General features: G+C 51.6%; 2 pseudogenes; both read right to left on the bottom strand.

Moving 5' to 3' along the window:
- Positions 1-1,612: 1,612 nt before the first annotated feature.
- On the bottom strand, positions 1,613-5,740 carry LOC146762884 (ubiquitin carboxyl-terminal hydrolase 35-like; annotated as a pseudogene).
- Positions 5,741-12,617: 6,877 nt separating this feature from the next.
- On the bottom strand, positions 12,618-19,478 carry LOC146762883 (uncharacterized; annotated as a pseudogene).
- Between the last annotated feature and the right edge of the window lie 15 nt (positions 19,479-19,493).

Genomic DNA, 19,493 nt, shown 5'->3' with positions numbered 1-19,493 from the left:
GTGCCAGGCGAGAAAAGGTGAGAAGAGGGCTGTACTGTCCATTGGAAACAAGGATAACAGGGAGGGAAGTGTGAGTGTGAGCACAGCCCAGCGTGCCCACACATTAGTGCAGCTGTAGGTGTGGGTTTTGAGGCATTCTGTTGTCTTTGCTCACAAGACCGTCGGGCTCCTGTGGGGACGTGGGCGCCGAATGGCGTCCGCACGCGATGGGTCCGCTGCGCGGCGCTGCGGTGGCCGTTGGGACCTGGTGACACCGTTGCTCAGCGGCTGGGGCCGCCCGTCTGCCTCGGTCCGTCGATGGGAAGCCACGGCGCTCTGTTTTGGGAAAGGACGCGGGGCCACTTGTCGCTTGCGCATCCCCCGGGGGCTGCGGCTGCCCCAGCGCCGGCCCCGCAGCTGGGAGCTGTGCTCAGAGCGGGCGGCCGTGGCTGGGCGTGCTGGGAAGGGCAGAGGCAGCCGCTGGGCTCTCCCACAGCTGTGCTGGCTTTGGGCACGGACGGGGCACAGTTAATTCTCTCCTCGTCCCCACCAAGCAGCGCAGCACGCCCCCAAGGTGTGTGGGTGCTTTCACCCCGTGCGTGGCGCTGTGGGATATCGGGACTGCGGGGACATGGCTGCGCACCTGGGGCAGAGTGGCGTGGAGGATGCTGCCTCCTGCTCCCACCTTTGGCCCCAGCATTGTCCTGCCGAGCTGCTGCAGGGCTTGGGCAGCACATGGCGGTAGTGGTGGCTCAGCGGCGTCAGCCTGGTCCCCATCGCCACCTCGTGTCCCATCGTGATGCCGGAGGGAACACGGAACACTCAGAGATGAAGCCGGGGGTGAGGAAGTGCTGCTGAAATCCCAGCCGTGAGCAGAACGAGCAGCGCTGCCCAGAGCTGCCAGAAGGGCCAAAGGACAGACAGGCTGTGTGGCAACCCGCTCCTATTTTGGGAACAGAAATGAGCTGCTTTTGCAACCCACGGCGGGGGCAGCTCTGTGCCACGTGCACAGGAGGACACTCACCTCTTGGAGCAAACACGCTGGGCCCCGCGATTGCCCCCAGCTGTTCCCATTGTGCCTGTATGAGTCGTGCTTGTCCACGTGTGTCCATGGAGCTGCATGTGCTCCAACAGCTCCATGTCTCCATGTACTGAGGACTCCACTTCTGCTTTCCATAGTGTGCACTTACATAGGGTGCATACAGCGAATCTGGTTTTGTTCCTTTCCTTTTTTAAGAAGTAGCCGGTGGGTTTAAGGGTCTTAGTTCAAGGCGTCTTAAATGACAGCCTGGTTGTCAAGCCTGGCAGGTCTGGCCCAGAGTAACCAAGTAACACCAGAGTTACCAAGTCCTAAAGACACATCTGGACAAACAGCTGGGTCTGCCGTGTCCTCTCACAGCACCCAGAGGTCACCAGTGACACAAGAAGGGCCCAGTGGAGCACAAAAGTCCCAACCAAAGCCGCTCGGTCTCTCAGCATCATCCAGTTGCTGCTCAGTACCACCAAGCAAGCTTGCAGGCTCACTACCTTGGAATACTGGTAATGTGCGGAATCAAACCCCATAAAACACATGAGATTATGGTGGAGGTATGTTTATTAGGGAAAATGGATGGAATTTTGAGAAATTATTAATTTGCTGCCCCGCTCTTTTAAGCATGTGTCACAAAGATGTGGTGGAGGACTCTGGTGGTGGCTGGATGAAGGATGTTTTGGACGTTGGATGTCTTTCTAGCTGTGAACTTTCAACCTTTTCAGGGGGCTGCACTGTGTTGTATCAGGAACTGTCTTCTTATGGAGTCTCTCAACCACAGCGGGGATGTTGGCAAGGTGGAAATGTAGACAGCTCTGTTCCTCGCCCCGTTTTCCTGCTCCTGTAGGAGAAACAACAGAAGTACACTGTTGTTATACAGATGGAAATGATGCTAGGGAATTGCTCCCACCATTTTGTGCTGTCCCATTTGATCTGGACAATTTTTCCCCCAAATAATCTGGTGTTGCTGAGACATGTAACTCATCTCTCAAAGTTGGTTGGAGAGATACATCAAAGTGTCGTATCTCTCCAGCCACATAGGCATGATTCAAAACCAGCACCTAGACACCCAATCTCAATGGGAAAGTGCAAGCTGTATACACCTGCGATATCTACCTGCAAGTAGAGGATGTTGTCTTTGTAGATGGCTTCCATCAAGTCCTTACTGAGGGAAGGACCGGCTGTGCAGTTTCCTGACTTCTGCCACAGCCGCATGCAGTGGGGAGCTTGGTCTCTCTGCCCGCTGCCTGTAGAAGAGCATGTAGGCAGTGGCACTGGGAAATAAAGAAGTCAGGTTGCTAAAGGTTTCAAAGGAGCAGGTGGTAACCCTGTGGTCGTTGAAGAGGTACCACGGGATCTCAGAGTCCAGCTGCTTGTTGGAAGCCAGTTTTGGTGTCCCATCCAGAAGCTGTGTGTTGGGCACGGTATCGGTGCACTATCTGCAGAAGCAGTAGTAGTGTCCGCTCTCGGAGGTGATGCCCGAGTGCACCACCACGCTGCAGAGCTCATACACGGTGGACACAAAGGTGCTGCCCAGGTCAGATCTGCCCATCCCATGCTGACAAACGTCCTCAGTTTCCTCAGAGCTGACGAGGATGGGCAGTTTGAGCACCTCAGGAATGGAGACATTCTCCAGGATCTTCGTCCTCTTCATGGTCTTTGGGTCGAAGGAGAAGCGCAGCAGTGTGAGGATGAGGTAATGTGGGGCCTCTGTCAACTCTGCCACCTTCTCAGCATCCTACAAGGAAGCACATTTCTTGCAGTGGTATTGATTCTCTGCGGTCAGTCTCTCTGGGGATAGAAAATAGTTGATTAAATCCCCAAGAGATCGGGACTCCTTAGGAGCGCGTGTCTGCTCCCCAGAAGCCAAGTGAGCATCTTTGGTTGTATGTGGTGGTTATCTGAGCTCCTGCAAACCCAGTGTTTCCACCAGCACCGGCTGGGCTCCGGGATCTTCAGACACAGCAGGCTTCCTCCGGATCCAGGGAGACCCTGTTGTTTGGTTTTCGGGAGGCTCAATAAACTGTGGGCTGATTTCTTCCACGTGTACAACAGAGGTGCTTCCTGGCCTGCACGTGAGCCTGTCTGATGGGGGGAACGCCAATGACAGGTCTGTGAAGGCTTCTTCTCGTGAAGAGACGTTTAAACACTTCAAGCAACGAATCTTTGTCATCATTTTTCCCCCAAACATCTTCTCAACCAGTGTCTTGTTTATGGATTGATGCTCCATGGCTTGAGACATCAAGCTGGATTCCTTGAGCTGCTGGTAGTAGATCTTTTCAGTTTCTTCTTCTTCATGTAATCTTTGGTAGAAGGAAAAAGATGAGAACAATAAAACATACAGCACGACTTTCTACAGTATGGTTTCTGTGTGTGCACAGGGGCCTGATGCCAAGTGTGGTGGTGCAGAAGGCACAGATGGTCAACGTGCATTGACCCCACTTTGCAGGGCATCACCAGGACTCTGGGGACTTGGGATTTGTTGGTGAAAGAAAGGCAAAATCACCATTTTAGAGAGGAGGCTTGTCAGGCAAACACTTTTCCTCTGAACGTGGGGCAATTTCAGAAATTTTCAAGCCAAATTCATTTCTTCCCCCCAGGTCGGCACAAACAGAGTTCTACTAAGAAGTCCCAGACCGGTTTTCCCATCTTTTACACACAATCTCTGTTCTCAGCTGCTTGCACCACTTCAGAGGGGTCAGCATTTCATATGATGTGAATGCTTGGGGCATCACCGCGTCTGGGCTCCAAAATTAATACTGCTTGCCACATACCGATTCAGGAGGTACTTGAGATACTGCGAGCAGTCCTGCTGAGAACCAGGGGTAAACCAGAATGGCTGGGAGGCAGACAGGAAGCTCTCTGGTGAGATGGCAGGTTGCTGGTAGAGAGAGGGAAAAACACATTTAAGCCACCGGGTCTCACTTCATATAGGAGAAGACTGGTTTGGTATGTGGCAACCAGCACTGGGAGGATGAATTTCAGCCCTGCTGAACATCCCTCTGTTGGACTGCCACGGGGATAACAGATTCTATGTGCCCCCTTTAACCAGCATGTGTCAATTAGGTACTCATATGAAAAATACATGCATTTATTTCTTCATTCATTTTCAAAATGCTTTCTGTTCCTGACCCACAGACTTCTACTAACTTCAGCCTGTACTTAATTTGATCCTTAATTTGATACCAAGTCCATTTATTAAAAAAAGAAACCTATAAAAATCGACTAAACTTCCATCCATCCTCTGATCTCTGCAGGGAGGTAAACTGCATTACCGGGCAACGTAATCAGTGCCTTTAGGCAATTGTTGTCACATTAATACAGTGGCAGACCCGTAATTGCCTGGAGAAATGACTTTGCGTACTGGGCCAAAAGAAAAATAACTAGAAGGATTGTAGGAAATTACTGGAAAATCATTAAGTACAAGCTACACAACAAGCATGTACGTGAATGCACATCAAACACACCATAACCTGCTTGGAATAAACAGGCTCTTTTATGACCAAATGTGCAAGCTAAGATGTTCTCTACGTTACTCCCTGAAAGAGACCTGCAATGGATCTGTAATGGTGTAGCACCACAATGGAACAAGGCAAAGCTGCCAGTCAAGTCTTGGAAAACACAGAGGTGCGGGTCAGTGGGCTCACAGCAAGTGAAAAGTCAACATGGTGTCTCTGGGGGACAGACGGTTGCCTTCACCAATGGACTGAGATATGACCCATCTGGAGTCACTCATGCTAAATTTCAGGTTGGTGGAGAAAGGACTCCTAATTACTTTGTGTATGGGCTATTTTTCTTACTTTCCCTCAAATATGAAAGATTCACAACATCTGGAATCTAAAGGTTTGTTGCTGTTGTGGTTTTTGGACTTTGGTCCAAAGAAATAACTAGAACATGAAATAATTACCTGACTGTGCTCCAACAATGCAAAGAGCGACTTCAGTTTTGTCATCAGGGGCTGGAGGTCACTCTCGTTTAAATTCAACACTGAATGCCGAAAGCTGCAGAAGACAACCGCAGATGCAAAACAAGATGGACAATTAGCATTGTGGGAAGCACAGTGCCAGTGCAAAGAGCAACCCGGGAGCAGTCCTAAGAGGGAACAAGGGAGCAACAACTCACTCTGAAGCCATGAAGAGAGACTGTATGACACTGTTCATGTAGCAAGTGTTTCCCGAGTTCAATAAGCCAATCTTCCTTGACTGTGATTTGGAAGCCATGACTGGGCAGCTGGGCAGCTCGTACTTCTGGGAGGTACAAGCATTTTGTCCAAAGACATGTTAAGTCCGTTCTCTTCTTGGAACTGGAAGAGCCTTGGAAAGAAAGTGGTGACACCAACCATTATCATTTGGGTGGGCAAATGCCGAACTCCTCTGCAGGAGTTGTTCGTGGTGCAGATCATCCTCATGTTGGCGTGCACCCAGTAGAAGACATTGCAGTCATCAAGGACTTTTCTGTGCACAAACCTTTGCTGGGCTGAGGCGTGCTCCCCCCCGCGGGCTGACCGTCCCCCTGAAAAGAACAGGCTGTCAGATGGACTCAAGTGGCTCATGGAAATCACTCTCCCTGCTCTCTGCTCCACCTGCCCCTTTCCCTTTTGCTTGCCCTACTCTCACACAGGCCCTGGAGCTCCCAAGGCCAAAGATGAACGCAGCAGGGCATGCACTTGCCCTGGGCAGATTCTGGGAAATGGGCCCCTACTCCTTCTTCAAGGGCTCCCATCAGGAACATTGCATCTCTGGGTGTCTTTTCTCTCCCGAATCCTGTACTGCCTTCTGCCCTGAGCAGCAGCCTCCCCATACAAACAGACTTCAGCACTCACTTGCTTTGATGCCCTTCCTGCCCGTCATCCACAGAAAGCACACTCTGGCTGGAGCTGGATGAGGAGTCTGCGGATGGTCTCATGCTCTCCCCTGTGCCATGCTCCGTATTCATGCACTGCTGGATGTCATGCATGTGCGTTTGGAGCAGGCAGGGGGTCGTCAGCTCACTCTCCGCAGATCTTATTTTGTCCTCAGTCAGGCAGAGCAGGTTGGAAGCAACTTCGTTGTCCTTTTCCTGGCACTCTGTTTCTTTGGAAACTGAGGCCGTTTGTCCTGCTATCTGGAATTGAGAGAACATGGGCAGCGTGAAAGGGATGCAGGCTCATTTGGCAGAGCATCACCCTGCAGGGCTTTGGTTTGCACGGAGCATTTCCAGCCTCACAGGAATGCTCGGGGCAGCCTATGAGGCTCACACCACCTCTGGCAGGCCCTGTGTTGCGCAGTGGTCTCTACTGAGTGATAGCCCTGTGGCTGGGCAAGTCCCTGGGGAGAGCTAACGGTCTTCTGGGGGTCTTCTTTCGTTAAAGGTCTCCAAGTTTATGGCCTTGATGGCTCCCTGCTGTGCAGACACGGTACCCTCCCCGTGCAATTCAACTCGATCACTCACCTGTCCACGACGGCATCTTAGTCTTCTCCAGAGGCCGCAGGCCTTCCTCAACAGGCAGCAAATGCAGGTGATTACCAAGGGATCTATAAGGAGCCAGGTTGTCCTTCTTTGCACCAGGAAGTCCCGGAGGTGGGCCAGGAAGCAAGGCAAGCTGTAGACCTTCCACTTGGTGCCCGGGGACTGCTGCTTTGTGCCCTCAGGAACAACAACCTTGCTGCCTCTGTACCAGACCTGTGTGGGGCACTGGGAAGGGCCAAGCCAGCAGGGCCAGTAGCCAGTCAAAATCTTGGTCTGCATGGGTTGTTGCTCCTGGGGAAGGACTTCGTCTTTCTTTCTGTTCTCAGTCCTGTCAGGACATGAAATTCCACCACGCCACCAGAACGAGGTGGAGGTCACCTCTGTACGTTGCCCCTCAGGAGGGACCTCATTTGTCTTCCTGTCCTTGATCATAATTGGGCAAGAGGTTAGGCCAAATGAACAGGGCTAGGATGAGGTCTGCCTCTTGGTCTCCACTGGACGCTGCCCCTCAGGAAGGACCTGATTTGCCTTCCTGTTGTCCGTTCCCTTGGTACAGGTTAGGCCAAACCAACAGGGCAATGTGGAGGTCTGGCTGTTGGTCTCCTCTGGGCTCTTCTCCTCAGGATGGACCTGGTTTATCTTCCTGTCGTCAGTCCTGATGGAGCAGGAGGTTTGGCCAAACCAGCAGGGCCATGTGGAGAGATGTCTCTTGGTGTCCTCTGAACGCTGCTCCTCAGCAAAGACCTGGTTTGTCTTCCTGTTCTCAGTCCTGACAGGGCAGGAAGTCAGGCCAAGCCAGCAGGGCCATGTGGAGATTCTTCTCTTGGTCTCCACAGGATGCTGCTTCTCAGGAATGTCCTGATTTTTCTTCCTGCCCTCAGTTCCTTTGCTGCATGTCAGGCCAAACCAACAGGGCCAGGTGGAGGTCTGGCTCTTGGTCTCCACTGTATGCAGCTTCTCAGGAAGGTCCTGATAGGCAGAGACAGCTCCCTGTAAACCATGTTGCTCACAACCCCATCCAGCCTGGCCTTGAATGCTTCCAGGGTGGGGGCATCCAAACCTCACTGGGCAACTTGTGCCAATGCCTCACACTAAAGAATGTCTTCCTAATCTATGGCCTAAAACTAGCCTCTTCCCCTTGAAAGCCATTTCCCTGTTTCCCGTCTCTACTTGCCTGTTTAAAAAGTCCCTCTCCAGCTTTCCTGTAGGGTCCCTTCATGTTTGGGATGACCACTATAAGGTCCCCTCAGAGACTTCTCTAGGCCAAAGAGCCCCGATTCCATCAGCCTGTTCCCATAGGAGATGTGCTACAGCCCTCTGATCATCTTTGTGGCCCTCCTCTGGACCTTCTCCACCAGCTCCATGCACTTCTTGTGTTGGGGGCTCCAGAAGTGGATGCAGTACTGCACGTGGGGACTCACAAGAGTGGAGCACAGGGGCAGAATCACCTCCCTCAACCTGCTGGTCACACTTCTCCTTATGCAACCCCGGATATGGTTGGCTCCCTGGGCTGCATGCAGACACTGACAGCTCCTATTGAATCTTTCATCGAGCCACACTCCCAGGTCCTTCTCCTCAGGGCTGCTCTCCAGCCATTCTTACAACATTCATAGTACACCAAGCTGGGAGGGAGTGTTCATCTGCCAGGAGGCAGAAAGGCACTACAGAGGGACCTGAATAGACGGGATGAATATGCCAAGGTAACCTGTGTGGGTTTCAATAGGGCCAAGTGTCAGGTCCTGCATTTTGGTTACAACAACCCCAGGCAACCCTACAGGCTTGGGGAGGTGTGGCTGGAAAGCTGCCTGAGGGAAAGGGACCTTGGTGTGCTGATGGACAGTCTGCTGAATATGAGCCAGCAGTGTGTTTGCCCTGGCGGCCAACAAGGCCAATGGCATCCTGGTTTGTATCAGGAATGGTGTGGTGAGCAGGACTAGGGAAGTCATTTTGCCCTGTACTCGGCACTCTCCAGTGCTGCAACTCGAGTACTGTGTTCAGGTTTGGGCACCTCAGTACAGAAAGGACATGGAGGTGCTGGAGCTGGTCCAGAGAAGGACAACAAGGCTTGTGAAGGGCTTGGAGAATATGTCCTATGAGGAGAGGCTGAAGGAACTGGGGATGATTAGTCTGTGGAAAAGGAGGCTGAGGGGAAACGGCAGAGAGCGAGCAGATGGTTTTAACAAAGAGAAAACACAGTGGCAACGATCTGAGGAGTAACGGGAATTGACTACGTGTAACCAAATCAAACAAAACGGGAGAGATGAGAGTACCCAAGGTAGGAGTCAAACCACAGCAGTGCGAGGGCAGCGCAGGCTTTAGAGAGCGGCAGGGGTCCGGTCTGGAGTCCCACCCCACTTCCACTTTGTGCCAAGTCCTCCGGAAATGCCACCCCTCCCCTCTATGAACCCAAAATGCCCAAAATGGTGGTAACACGGAACCAGGACATTAACTCTTTAACTGCCACTGTTCTGCAGGATGTTCTGATGTGGAATAGCGGCAACAGAAATCACTCAACCACAACATTCCACCCCTTATTCCACAGCACCTCATCATGCAGAACATATATCTGCATAGGAACACACAATAAGTAACACGTGTTACATATGCATATACACATACGTGTACATGGAATCACTGACTGCACTCCCTAAGCATCAGATTTCCTTGTGTTACACACTGGACGTCCCAATTTTTCTCCATTAACCTCCACGTACACCCAGGTCCCTGTGCAGAAACAGTTCCAAGGAGAGGTTTGCCCTGTCCATTGGCTGGAAGGACCCAAACTGCTTTTCCCGACACGTTCTTTATCTGTACTACAGGGACCTTATCTCCCTCTACAGTGTGTTGGGACCTAAATCCTGTAGGACCATCTGGATTGACAGATCCTCTGGTGTTGACCAGCCAGGTGGCTTCTGCCAAATGCTTCTCCCAGTGCTTAAACATGGTTTTCAACAACCCATTGTATCCTTCAATCATACCAGAGGCTGGTGCATGATAGGGGATGTGATAAATCCACTTGATGCCATGTTCACTGGCCCAAATATCCACAAGCGAATCTTGGAATTGAGTCCCATTATCAGACTCAGTTATTTCTGTGGTGCCATGTCGCCACAGGTCTTGTTTCCCAAGACCCACTATGGTGTTTCGGGTGGTAGCATGTGGTACTGCACATGTTTCAGTCCATCCAGTGGTTCCCTGCACCACGGTAAGCACATAACACCATTGAGAGATCGTGGCAAGGCGATATAATCAACCTGCCATGCCTCCCGGTGCCGCTTCTCTGTTTGTTTCCTTGAGCCCAGCTCCCATCTCCCTACCCCTTTCCCTTTTCCCCTTCCCCTTTGTCGGGGGCCGGGGGGACCACGGACCTACTGTCCCCCTGTCACGGACATAGATTGATCTAGATCACTCCGTGACAGTAAGGCTCTCCTATTCTGATGGTAAAATTGACAAGAGAGTCGCACTTGCTGCAATAACTGTGGCTCGATCAGCCTTACGGCTGCCCTCAGTTAAAGGAGCAGGCAATGCAGTGTGTGATCCTTTAGTAAGAGGCTTCAAAGCAGCTGGCCCGAGGGAGGGCACATAATGTGCCAGGTGAGAGAAGGTGAGAAGAGGGCTGTACTGTCCATTGGAAACAAGGATAACAGGGAGGGAAGTGTGAGTGTGAGCACAGCCCAGCGTGCCCACACATTAGTGCAGCTGTAGGTGTGGGTTTTGAGGCATTCTGTTGTCTTTGCTCACAAGACCGTCGGGCTCCTGTGGGGACGTGGGCGCCGAATGGCGTCCGCACGCGATGGGTCCGTTGCGCGGCGCTGCGGTGGCCGTTGGGACCTGGTGACACCGTGGCTCAGCGGCTGGGGCCGCCCGTCTGCCTCGGTCCGTCGATGGGAAGCCACGGCGCTCTGTTTTGGGAAAGGACGCGGGGCCACTTGTCGCTTGCGCATCCCCCGGGGGCTGCGGCTGCCCCAGCGCCGGCCCCGCAGCTGGGAGCTGTGCTCAGAGCGGGCGGCCGTGGCTGGGCGTGCTGGGAAGGGCAGAGGCAGCCGCTGGGCTCTCCCACAGCTGTGCTGGCTTTGGGCACGGAGGGGGCAGCATACAAAGGAGACCAAGAGCCAGACCTCCACCTGGCCCTGCTGGTTTGGCCTGACCTGCACCAAAGGAATTGAGGGCTGGTAGAAAAATCCGGTCATTCCTGAGGAGCAGGGTCCGGTGGACACCAAGATTGTGACATCCACATGACCCAGCTGATTTGACCTAACCTCCTGCCCTGTCAGGATGGAGGAAGAAAACCAGGTACTTCCTGAGGTGCAGCATCCAGTGGAAAACAAGATCCTGACCTCCACTTGGCCATGTTGGTTTGGCCTGACCTCCTGCCCTGTCAGGGTGGAGGACGGGAAGAAAAACCAGGTCCTTCCTCAGGATCAGCATCCAGTTGAGAACAAGATCCTGACCTCCACCCGGTCCTGTTGGTTTGGCCTGACATGCACCAAAGGAACTGAGGGCAGGAAGAAAAATCAGGACATTCCTGAGAAGCAGCATCCTGTGGAGACCAAGAGAAGAATCTCCACATGGCCCTGCTGGCTTGGCCTGACTTCCTGCCCTGTCAGGACTGAGAACAGGAAGACAAACCAGGTCTTTGCTGAGGAGCAGCGTTCAGAGGACACCAAGAGACATCTCTCCACATGGCCCTGCTGGTTTGGCCTAACTTCCTGCCCCATCAGGACTGATGACAGGAAGACAAACCAGGTCCATCCTGAGGAGAAGAGCCCAGAGGAGACCAAGGGCCAGACGTCCACCTTGCCCTGCTGGTTTGGCCTAACCTGCACCAAGGGAATGGAGGGCAGGAAGACAAATCAGGTCATTCTTGAGGGGCAGAGTCCAGTGGAGACCAAGAGGCAGACCTCCTCCCGGCCCTGTTCATTTGGCCTAACCTCTTGCCCCATTATGATCAAGGACAGGAAGACAAATGAGGTCACTCCTGAGGGGCAACGTACAGAGGAGACCTCCACCTCGTCCTGGTGGCATGGTGTAATTTTCTTGTCCTGACAGGACTGAGAAAAGAAAGAAAAACCAGGTCGTTCCCCAGGAGCAACAACCCGTGGAGACCATGATTCTGACCGGCTACTGGCCCTGCTGGCTTGGCCCTTCCCAGTGCCCCACAGAGGTCTGGTACAGAGGCAGCAAGTTTGTTGTTCTCAACCTGTCCTCATGGGAGAGGTGTTCTATCCATTGGATCCTTACTGTGGCTCTTCTATGGATGTGCTGCAACAGCTCCATGTCTCCATGTACTGAGGACTCCACTTCTGCTTTCTATAGTGTGCACTTACATAGGGTGCATACAGCGAATCTGGTTTTGTTCCTTTCCTTTTTTACGAAGTAGCCAGTGGGTTTAAGGGTCTTAGTTCAAGGCGTCTTAAATGACAACAAATGCCTGGTTGTCAAGCCTGGCAGGTCTGGCCCAGAGTAACCAAGTAACACCAGAATAACCAAGTCCTAAAGACACATCTGGACAAACAGCTGGGTCTGCCGTGTACTCTCACAGCATCCAGAGGTCACCAGTGACACAAGAAGGGCCCAGTGGAGCACAAAAGTCCCAACCAAAGCTGCTCGGTCTCAGCATCGTCCAGTTGCTGCTCAGTGCCACCAAGCAAGCTTCCAGGCTCACCTCCCTGGGAATACTTGTAACGTGTGGAATCAAACACCATAAAACACATGAGATTATGGTCGAGGTATGTTTATTAGGGAAAATGGATGGAATTTTGAGAAATTATTAATTTGCTGTCCCGCTCTTTTAAGCATGTGTCACAAAGATGTGGTGGAGGACTCTGGTGGTGGCTGGATGAAGGATGTTTTGGACGTTGGATGTCTTTCTAGCTGTGAACTTTCAACCTTTTCAGGGGGCTGCACTGTGTTGTATCAGGAACTGTCTTCTTATGGAGTCTCTCCACCACAGCGGGGATGTTGGCAAGGTGGAAATGAAGACAGCTCTGTGCCTCGCCCCCTTTTCCTGCTCCTGTAGGAGAAACAACAGAAGTACACTGTTGTTATACACATGGAAATGATGCTTGGGAATTGCTCCCACCCTCTTTGTGCTGTCCCATTTGATCTGGACAATTTTCCCCCAAATAATCTGGTTTTGCTGAGACATGTAACTTATCTCTCAAAGTTGGTTGGAGAGATACATCAAAGTGTCGTATCTCTCCCCAATCTCAATGGGAAAGTGCAAGCTGTATACACCTGCGATATCTACCTGCAAGTAGAGGATGTTGTCTTTGGAGATGGCTTCCATCAAGTCCTTACTGAGGGAAGGACTGGCTGTGCAGTTTCCTGACTTCTGCCACAGCCGCATGCAGTGGGGAGCTTGGTCTCTCTGCCCGCTGCCTGTAGAAGAGCATGTAGGCAGTGGCACTAGGAAATAAAGAAGTCAGGTTGCTGATGGTTTCAAAGGAGCAGGTGCAAACCCTGTGGTCGTTGAAGAGGTACCACGGGATCTCAGAGTCCAGCTGCTTGTTGGAAGCCAGTTTTGGTGTCCCATCCAGAAGCTGTGTGTTGGGCACGGTATCGGTGCACTCTCTGGAGAAGCAGTAGTAGTGTCTGCTCTCGGAGGTGATGCCCGAGTGCACCACCACACTGCAGAGGTCGTACACGGTGGACACAAAGGTGCTGCCCAGGTCAGATCTGCCCATCCCATGCTGACAGACGTTCTCAGTTTCCTCAGAGCTGACGAGGATGGGCAGTTTGAGCACCTCAGGAATGGAGACATTCTCCAGGATCTTTGTCCTCTTCATGGTCTTTGGGTCGAAGGAGAAGCGCAGCAGTGTGAGGATGAGGTAATGTGGGGCCTCTGTCAGCTCTGCCACCTTCTCAGCATCCTGCAAGGAAGCACATTTCTCGCAGTGGTATTGATTCTCTGCGGTCAGTCTCTCTGGGGATAGAAAACAGGTGATTAAATCCCCAAGAGATCGGGACTCCTTAGGAGCGCGTGTCTGCTCCCCAGAAGCCCAGTGAGCATCTCTGGTTGTATGTGCTGGTTCTCTGGGCTCCTGCAAACCCAGTATTTCCATCAGCACCGGCTGGGCTCCGGGATCTCCAGACACAGCAGGCTTCCTCCGAATCCAGGCAGATCCTGTTGGCTGCTTTTTGGGGGACTCAATAAACTGTGGGCCGATTTCTTCCACTTGTAAAACAGAGCTTCCTGGCCTGCACGTGGGCCTGTCTGATGGGGGGAACCCCAATGACAGGTCTGTGAAGGCTTCTTCTCGTGAAGAGACGTTCAAACACTTCAACCAACGAATCTTTGTCATCATTTTTCCCCCAAACATCTTCTCAACCAGTGTCTTCTTTACGGATTGATGCTCCATGGCTTGAGACATCAAGCTGGATTCCTTGAGCTGCTGGTAGTAGATCTTTTCAGTTTCTTCTTCTTCATGTAATCTTTGGTAGAAGGAAAAAGATGAGAACAATAAAACATACAGCACGACTTTCTACAGTATGGTTTCTGTGTGTGCACAGGGGCCTGATGCCAAGTGTGGTGGTGCAGAAGGCACAGATGGTCAACGTGTATTGACCCCACTTTGCAGGGCATCACCAGGACTCTGGGGACTTGGGATTTGTTGGTGAAAGAAAGGCAAAATCACCATTTTAGAGAGGAGGCTTGTCAGGCAAACACTTTTCCTCTGAACGTGGGGCAATTTCAGAAATTTTCAAGCCCAATTCATTTCTTCCCCCCAGGTCGGCACAAACAGAGTTCTACTAAGAAGTCCCAGACCGGTTTTCCCATCTTTTACACACAATCTCTGTTCTCAGCCGCTTGCACCACTTCAGAGGGGTCAGCATTTCATATGATGTGAATGCTTGGGGCATCACCGCGTCTGGGCTCCAAAATTAATACTGCTTGCCACATACCGATTCAGGAGGTACTTGAGATACTGCGAGCAGTCCTGCTGAGAACCAGGGGTAAACCAGAATGGCTGGGAGGCAGACAGGAAGCTCTCTGGTGAGATGGCAGGTTGCTGGTAGAGAGAGGGAAAAACACATTTAAGCCACCGGGTCTCACTTCATATAGGAGAAGACTGGTTTGGTATGTGGCAACCAGCACTGGGAGGATGAATTTCAGCCCTGCTGAACATCCCTCTGTTGGACTGCCACGGGGATAACAGATTCTATGTGCCCCCTTTAACCAGCATGTGTCAATTAGGTACTCATATGAAAAATACATGCATTTATTTCTTCATTCATTTTCAAAATGCTTTCTGTTCCTGACCCACAGACTTCTACTAACTTCAGCCTGTACTTAATTTGATCCTTAATTTGATACCAAGTCCATTTATTAAAAAAAGAAACCTATAAAAATCGACTAAACTTCCATCCATCCTCTGATCTCTGCAGGGAGGTAAACTGCATTACCGGGCAACGTAATCAGTGCCTTTAGGCAATTGTTGTCACATTAATACAGTGGCAGACCCGTAATTGCCTGGAGAAATGACTTTGCGTACTGGGCCAAAAGAAAAATAACTAGAAGGATTGTAGGAAATTACTGGAAAATCATTAAGTACAAGCTACACAACAAGCATGTACGTGAATGCACATCAAACACACCATAACCTGCTTGGAATAAACAGGCTCTTTTATGACCAAATGTGCAAGCTAAGATGTTCTCTACGTTACTCCCTGAAAGAGACCTGCAATGGATCTGTAATGGTGTAGCACCACAATGGAACAAGGCAAAGCTGCCAGTCAAGTCTTGGAAAACACAGAGGTGCGGGTCAGTGGGCTCACAGCAAGTGAAATGTCAACATGGTGTATCTGGGGGACAGACGGTTGCCTTCACCAATGGACTGAGATATGACCCATCTGGAGTCACTCATGCTAAATTTCAGGTTGGAAAGGACTCCTAATTACTTTGTGTATGGGCTATTTTTCTTACTTTCCCTCAGATATGAAAGATTCACAACATCTGGAATCTAAAGGTTTGTTGCTGTTGTGGTTTTTGGACTTTAGTCCAAAGAAATAACTAGAACATGGAATAATTACCTGACTGTGCTCCAACAATGCAAAGAGCGACTTCAGTTTTATCATCAGGGGCTGGACGTCACTCTCGTTTAAATTCAACACTGAATGCCGAAAGCTGCAGAAGACAACCGCAGATGCAAAACAAGATGGACAATTAGCATTGTGGGAAGCACAATTCCAGTGCAAAGAGCAACCCGGGAGCAGTCCTAAGAGGGAACAAGGGAGCAACAACTCACTCTGAAGCCATGAAGAGAGACTGTATGACACTGTTCATGTAGCAAGTGTTTCCCGAGTTCAATAAGCCAATCTTCCTTGACTGTGATTTGGAAGCCATGACTGGGCAGCAGGGCAGCTCGTACTTCTGGGAGGTACAAGCATTTTTTCCAAAGACATGTTAAGTCCGTTCTCTTCTTGGAACTGTAAGAGCCTTGGAAAGAAAGTGGTGACACCAACCATTATCATTTGGGTGGGCAAATGCAGAACTCCTCTGCAGGAGGTGTTCGTGGTGCAGATCTTCCTGATGTTGGCGTGCACACAGTAGAAGACATTGCAGTCATCAAGGACTTTTCTGTGCACAAACTTTGCTGGGCTGAGGCGTGCTCCCCCCTGCGGGCTGATCGTCCCCCTGAAAAGAACAGGCTGTCAGATGGACTCAAGTGGCTCATGGAAATCACTCTCCCTGCTCTCTGCTCCACCTGCCCCTTTCCCTTTTGCTTGCCCTACTCTCACACAGGCCCTGGAGCTCCCAAGGCCAAAGATGAACGCAGCAGGGCATGCACTTGCCCTGGGCAGATTCTGGGAAATGGGCCCCTACTCCTTCTTCAAGGGCTCCCATCAGGAACATTGCACCTTTGGGTGTCTTTTCTCTCCCGAATCCTGTACTGCCTTCTGCCCTGAGCAGCAGCCTCCCCATACAAACAGACTGCAGCACTCACTTGCTTTGATGCCCTTCCTGCTGGTCATCCACAGAAAGCACACTCTGGCTGGAGCTGGATGAGGAGTCTGCGGATGGTCTCATGCTCTCCCCTGTGCCATGCTCCGTATTCATGCACTGCTGGATGTCATGCATGTGCGTTTGGAGCAGGCAGGGGGTCCTTAGCTCACTCTCCGCAGATCTTATTTTGTCCTTAGTCAGGCAGAGCAGGTTGGAAGCAACTTCGTTGTCCTTTTCCTGGCACTCTGTTTCTTTGGAAACTGAGGCCATTTGTCCTGCTATCTGGAATTGAAAGAACATGGGCACTGTGAAAGGGATGCAGGCTCATTTGGCAGAGCATCACCCTGCAGGGCTTTGGTTTGCACGGAGCATTTCCAGCCTCACAGGAATGCTCGAGGCAGCCTATGAGGCTCACACCACCTCTGGCAGGCCCTGAGTTGCGTGGGGGTCTCTACTGAGTGATAGCCCTGTGGCTGGGCAAGTCCCTAGGGAGAGCTAATGGACCTCTGGGGGTCTGCTTTCCTTAAAGGTCTCCAAGTTTATGGCCTTGATGGCTCCCTGCTGTGCAGACACGGTACCCTCCCTGTGTAATTCATCTCAATCACTCACCTGTCCACGGCGAATTCTTCGTCCACCGGCCTTCCTCAACAGGCAGCAAATGCAGGTGATTACCAAGGGGTCTATAAGGAGCCAGGTTCTTTTTCTTTGCACCAGGTAGTCCCGGAGGTGGACCAGGAAGCAAGGCAAGCTGTAGAGCTTCCACTTGGTGCCTGGGGTCTGCTGCTTTGTGCCCTCAGGAACAACAACCTTGCTGCCTCTGTACCAGACCTGTTTAGGGCACTGGGAAGGGCCAAGCCAGCAGGGCCAGTAGCCGGTCAGAGTCGTGGTCTGCACGGGTTGTTGCTCCTGGGGAAGGACCTGGTTTTTCTTTCTATTCTCAGTCCTGTCAGGACATGAAATTCCACCAAGCCACCAGGACGAGGTGGAGATCACCTCTGTACGTTGCCCCTCAGGAGGGACCTCATTTGTCTTCCTGTCCTTGATCATAACTGGGCAAGAGGTTAGGCCAAAGAAACAGGACCAGGATGTCTGCCTCTTGGTCTCCACTGGACGCTGCCCCTCAGGAAAGACCTGATTTGCCTTCCTGGTATCCGTTCCCTTGGTGCAGGTTAGGCCAAACCAACAGGGCAAGTTGGAGGTCTGGTCGTTGGTCTCCTCTGGGCTCTTCTCCTCAGGACGGACCTGGTTTATCTTCCTGTCGTCAGTCCTGATGGAGCAGGAGGTTAGGCCAAACCAGCAGGGCCACGTGGAGAGAAGTCTCTTGGTGGCACTTCCTGGTCAGGATCATTATAGCCATCTTGGTGTTGTTAATAAGTTTTACCTGTATAGTAGTAAGGTGCTCTATGTGCCTGTCCCAAGGTGCTGGAAGGGAGTACGAGGTCTGGAAGAAAAATGAGCTAAGACAAAAGGTAGAGAGGGGAGCCTATTTTGAGACCCATTAAGAATCACGCAGGTAAAAGCCTGCTAGATTAAAGAAAAGGGGGGAAGTGAAGAGTGAGAAAAGCCCCAGAATCCAGGCAAGGTAACACTTTGCTATAGAAAGGGAAAGGGGAACTTCACAGAAACCAAGACAAAGGGTAACTGTAGGTAGTTGACATTTAAAAGGGCAGGGAAAGGGGGAATTACAGACACTTAGTCTAAAGAAAACCAGAGAATAGGGCAATAAAGATAAGAGGGAACTGCCCGGAGACCTCTGACAAGAAGAAGGATTAGATACCCCCGGGCAAGACGACGCCAGTGTGGGAGAGCGATAACGGCAAGAACAACGGATAACGCCAAAAGAAAACAGAAGAAGAATTTCACCCCAAAACAGCGGCAAGGGTCGCGGGGAATGGGGCCACGGCGAATGGGGTCATAGGGAATGTAATGAATATGTAACCAAACTGGGGAGGAGACTATGGATTATGTATTAGCTTGACCTATATCTGTAACACACCTTTATCCTTATGGTGTGCAAGTGAGGTGAAGCTATCCCCCTTGCACCACGGTGTACGCGCATGACTCATTAAACATACCTGCTTTATAACTATTTCGTGGTTATTGAGTTTGATTCTGCAAGTCAATTCCACATCATAACGTCATGTGGAGCACAGAGAAGAAGAACTGCACGTCCCAGAGGACATACGGTCGGAGAGGGAAACAAGTAAAAGTGATGCCGGCTCTCTCTCTCTCTCACTGCCTGGCAGCAGGTATGGTTGTGCTTCCAAGCTGCTGTGCCTTCAGTTCCAAAGTAGGCTTCTCGGTCTTCGGAAACCTCTCTCTTTCTCTTTTATTTTACGTGATTTATTTGCCTCAATTTCAATTAGACTGTAATTAGTAAAATAAGTTTTCCTCCTTAGATCGGTGCCGCTTCTCTGTTTTCCTTGAGCCCAGCTGCCATCTCCCTACCCCTTTCCCTTTTTCCCTTCCCCTTTGTCGGGGGCCGGGGGGACCACGGACCTACTGTCCCCCTGTCACGGACATAGATTGATCTAGATCACTCCGTGACAGTAAGGCTCTCCTATTCTGATGGTAAAATTGACAAGAGAGTCGCACTTGCTGCAATAACTGTGGCTCGATCAGCCTTACGGCTGCCCTCAGTTAAAGGAGCAGGCAATGCAGTGTGTGATCCTTTTGTAAGAGGCTTCAAAGCAGCTGGCCCGAGGGAGGGCACATAATGTGCCAGGTGAGAGAAGGTGAGAAGAGGGCTGTACTGTCCATTGGAAACAAGGATAACAGGGAGGGAAGTGTGAGTGTGAGCACAGCCCAGCGTGCCCACACATTAGTGCAGCTGTAGGTGTGGGTTTTGAGGCATTCTGTTGTCTTTGCTCACAAGACCGTCGGGCTCCTGTGGGGACGTGGGCGCCGAATGGCGTCCGCACGCGATGGGTCCGTTGCGCGGCGCTGCGGTGGCCGTTGGGACCTGGTGACACCGTGGCTCAGCGGCTGGGGCCGCCCGTCTGCCTCGGTCCGTCGATGGGAAGCCACGGCGCTCTGTTTTGGGAAAGGACGCGGGGCCACTTGTCGCTTGCGCATCCCCCGGGGGCTGCG

This window comes from Coturnix japonica, chromosome 1, assembly GCF_054131305.1.
Source record: "Coturnix japonica strain WE chromosome 1, WE-NBRP24, whole genome shotgun sequence".
Lineage (NCBI taxonomy): Eukaryota > Metazoa > Chordata > Aves > Galliformes > Phasianidae > Coturnix > Coturnix japonica.
The sequence above is the reverse complement of the archived record's forward strand: the minus strand, read 5'-3'. Positions and strand labels throughout refer to the sequence as shown.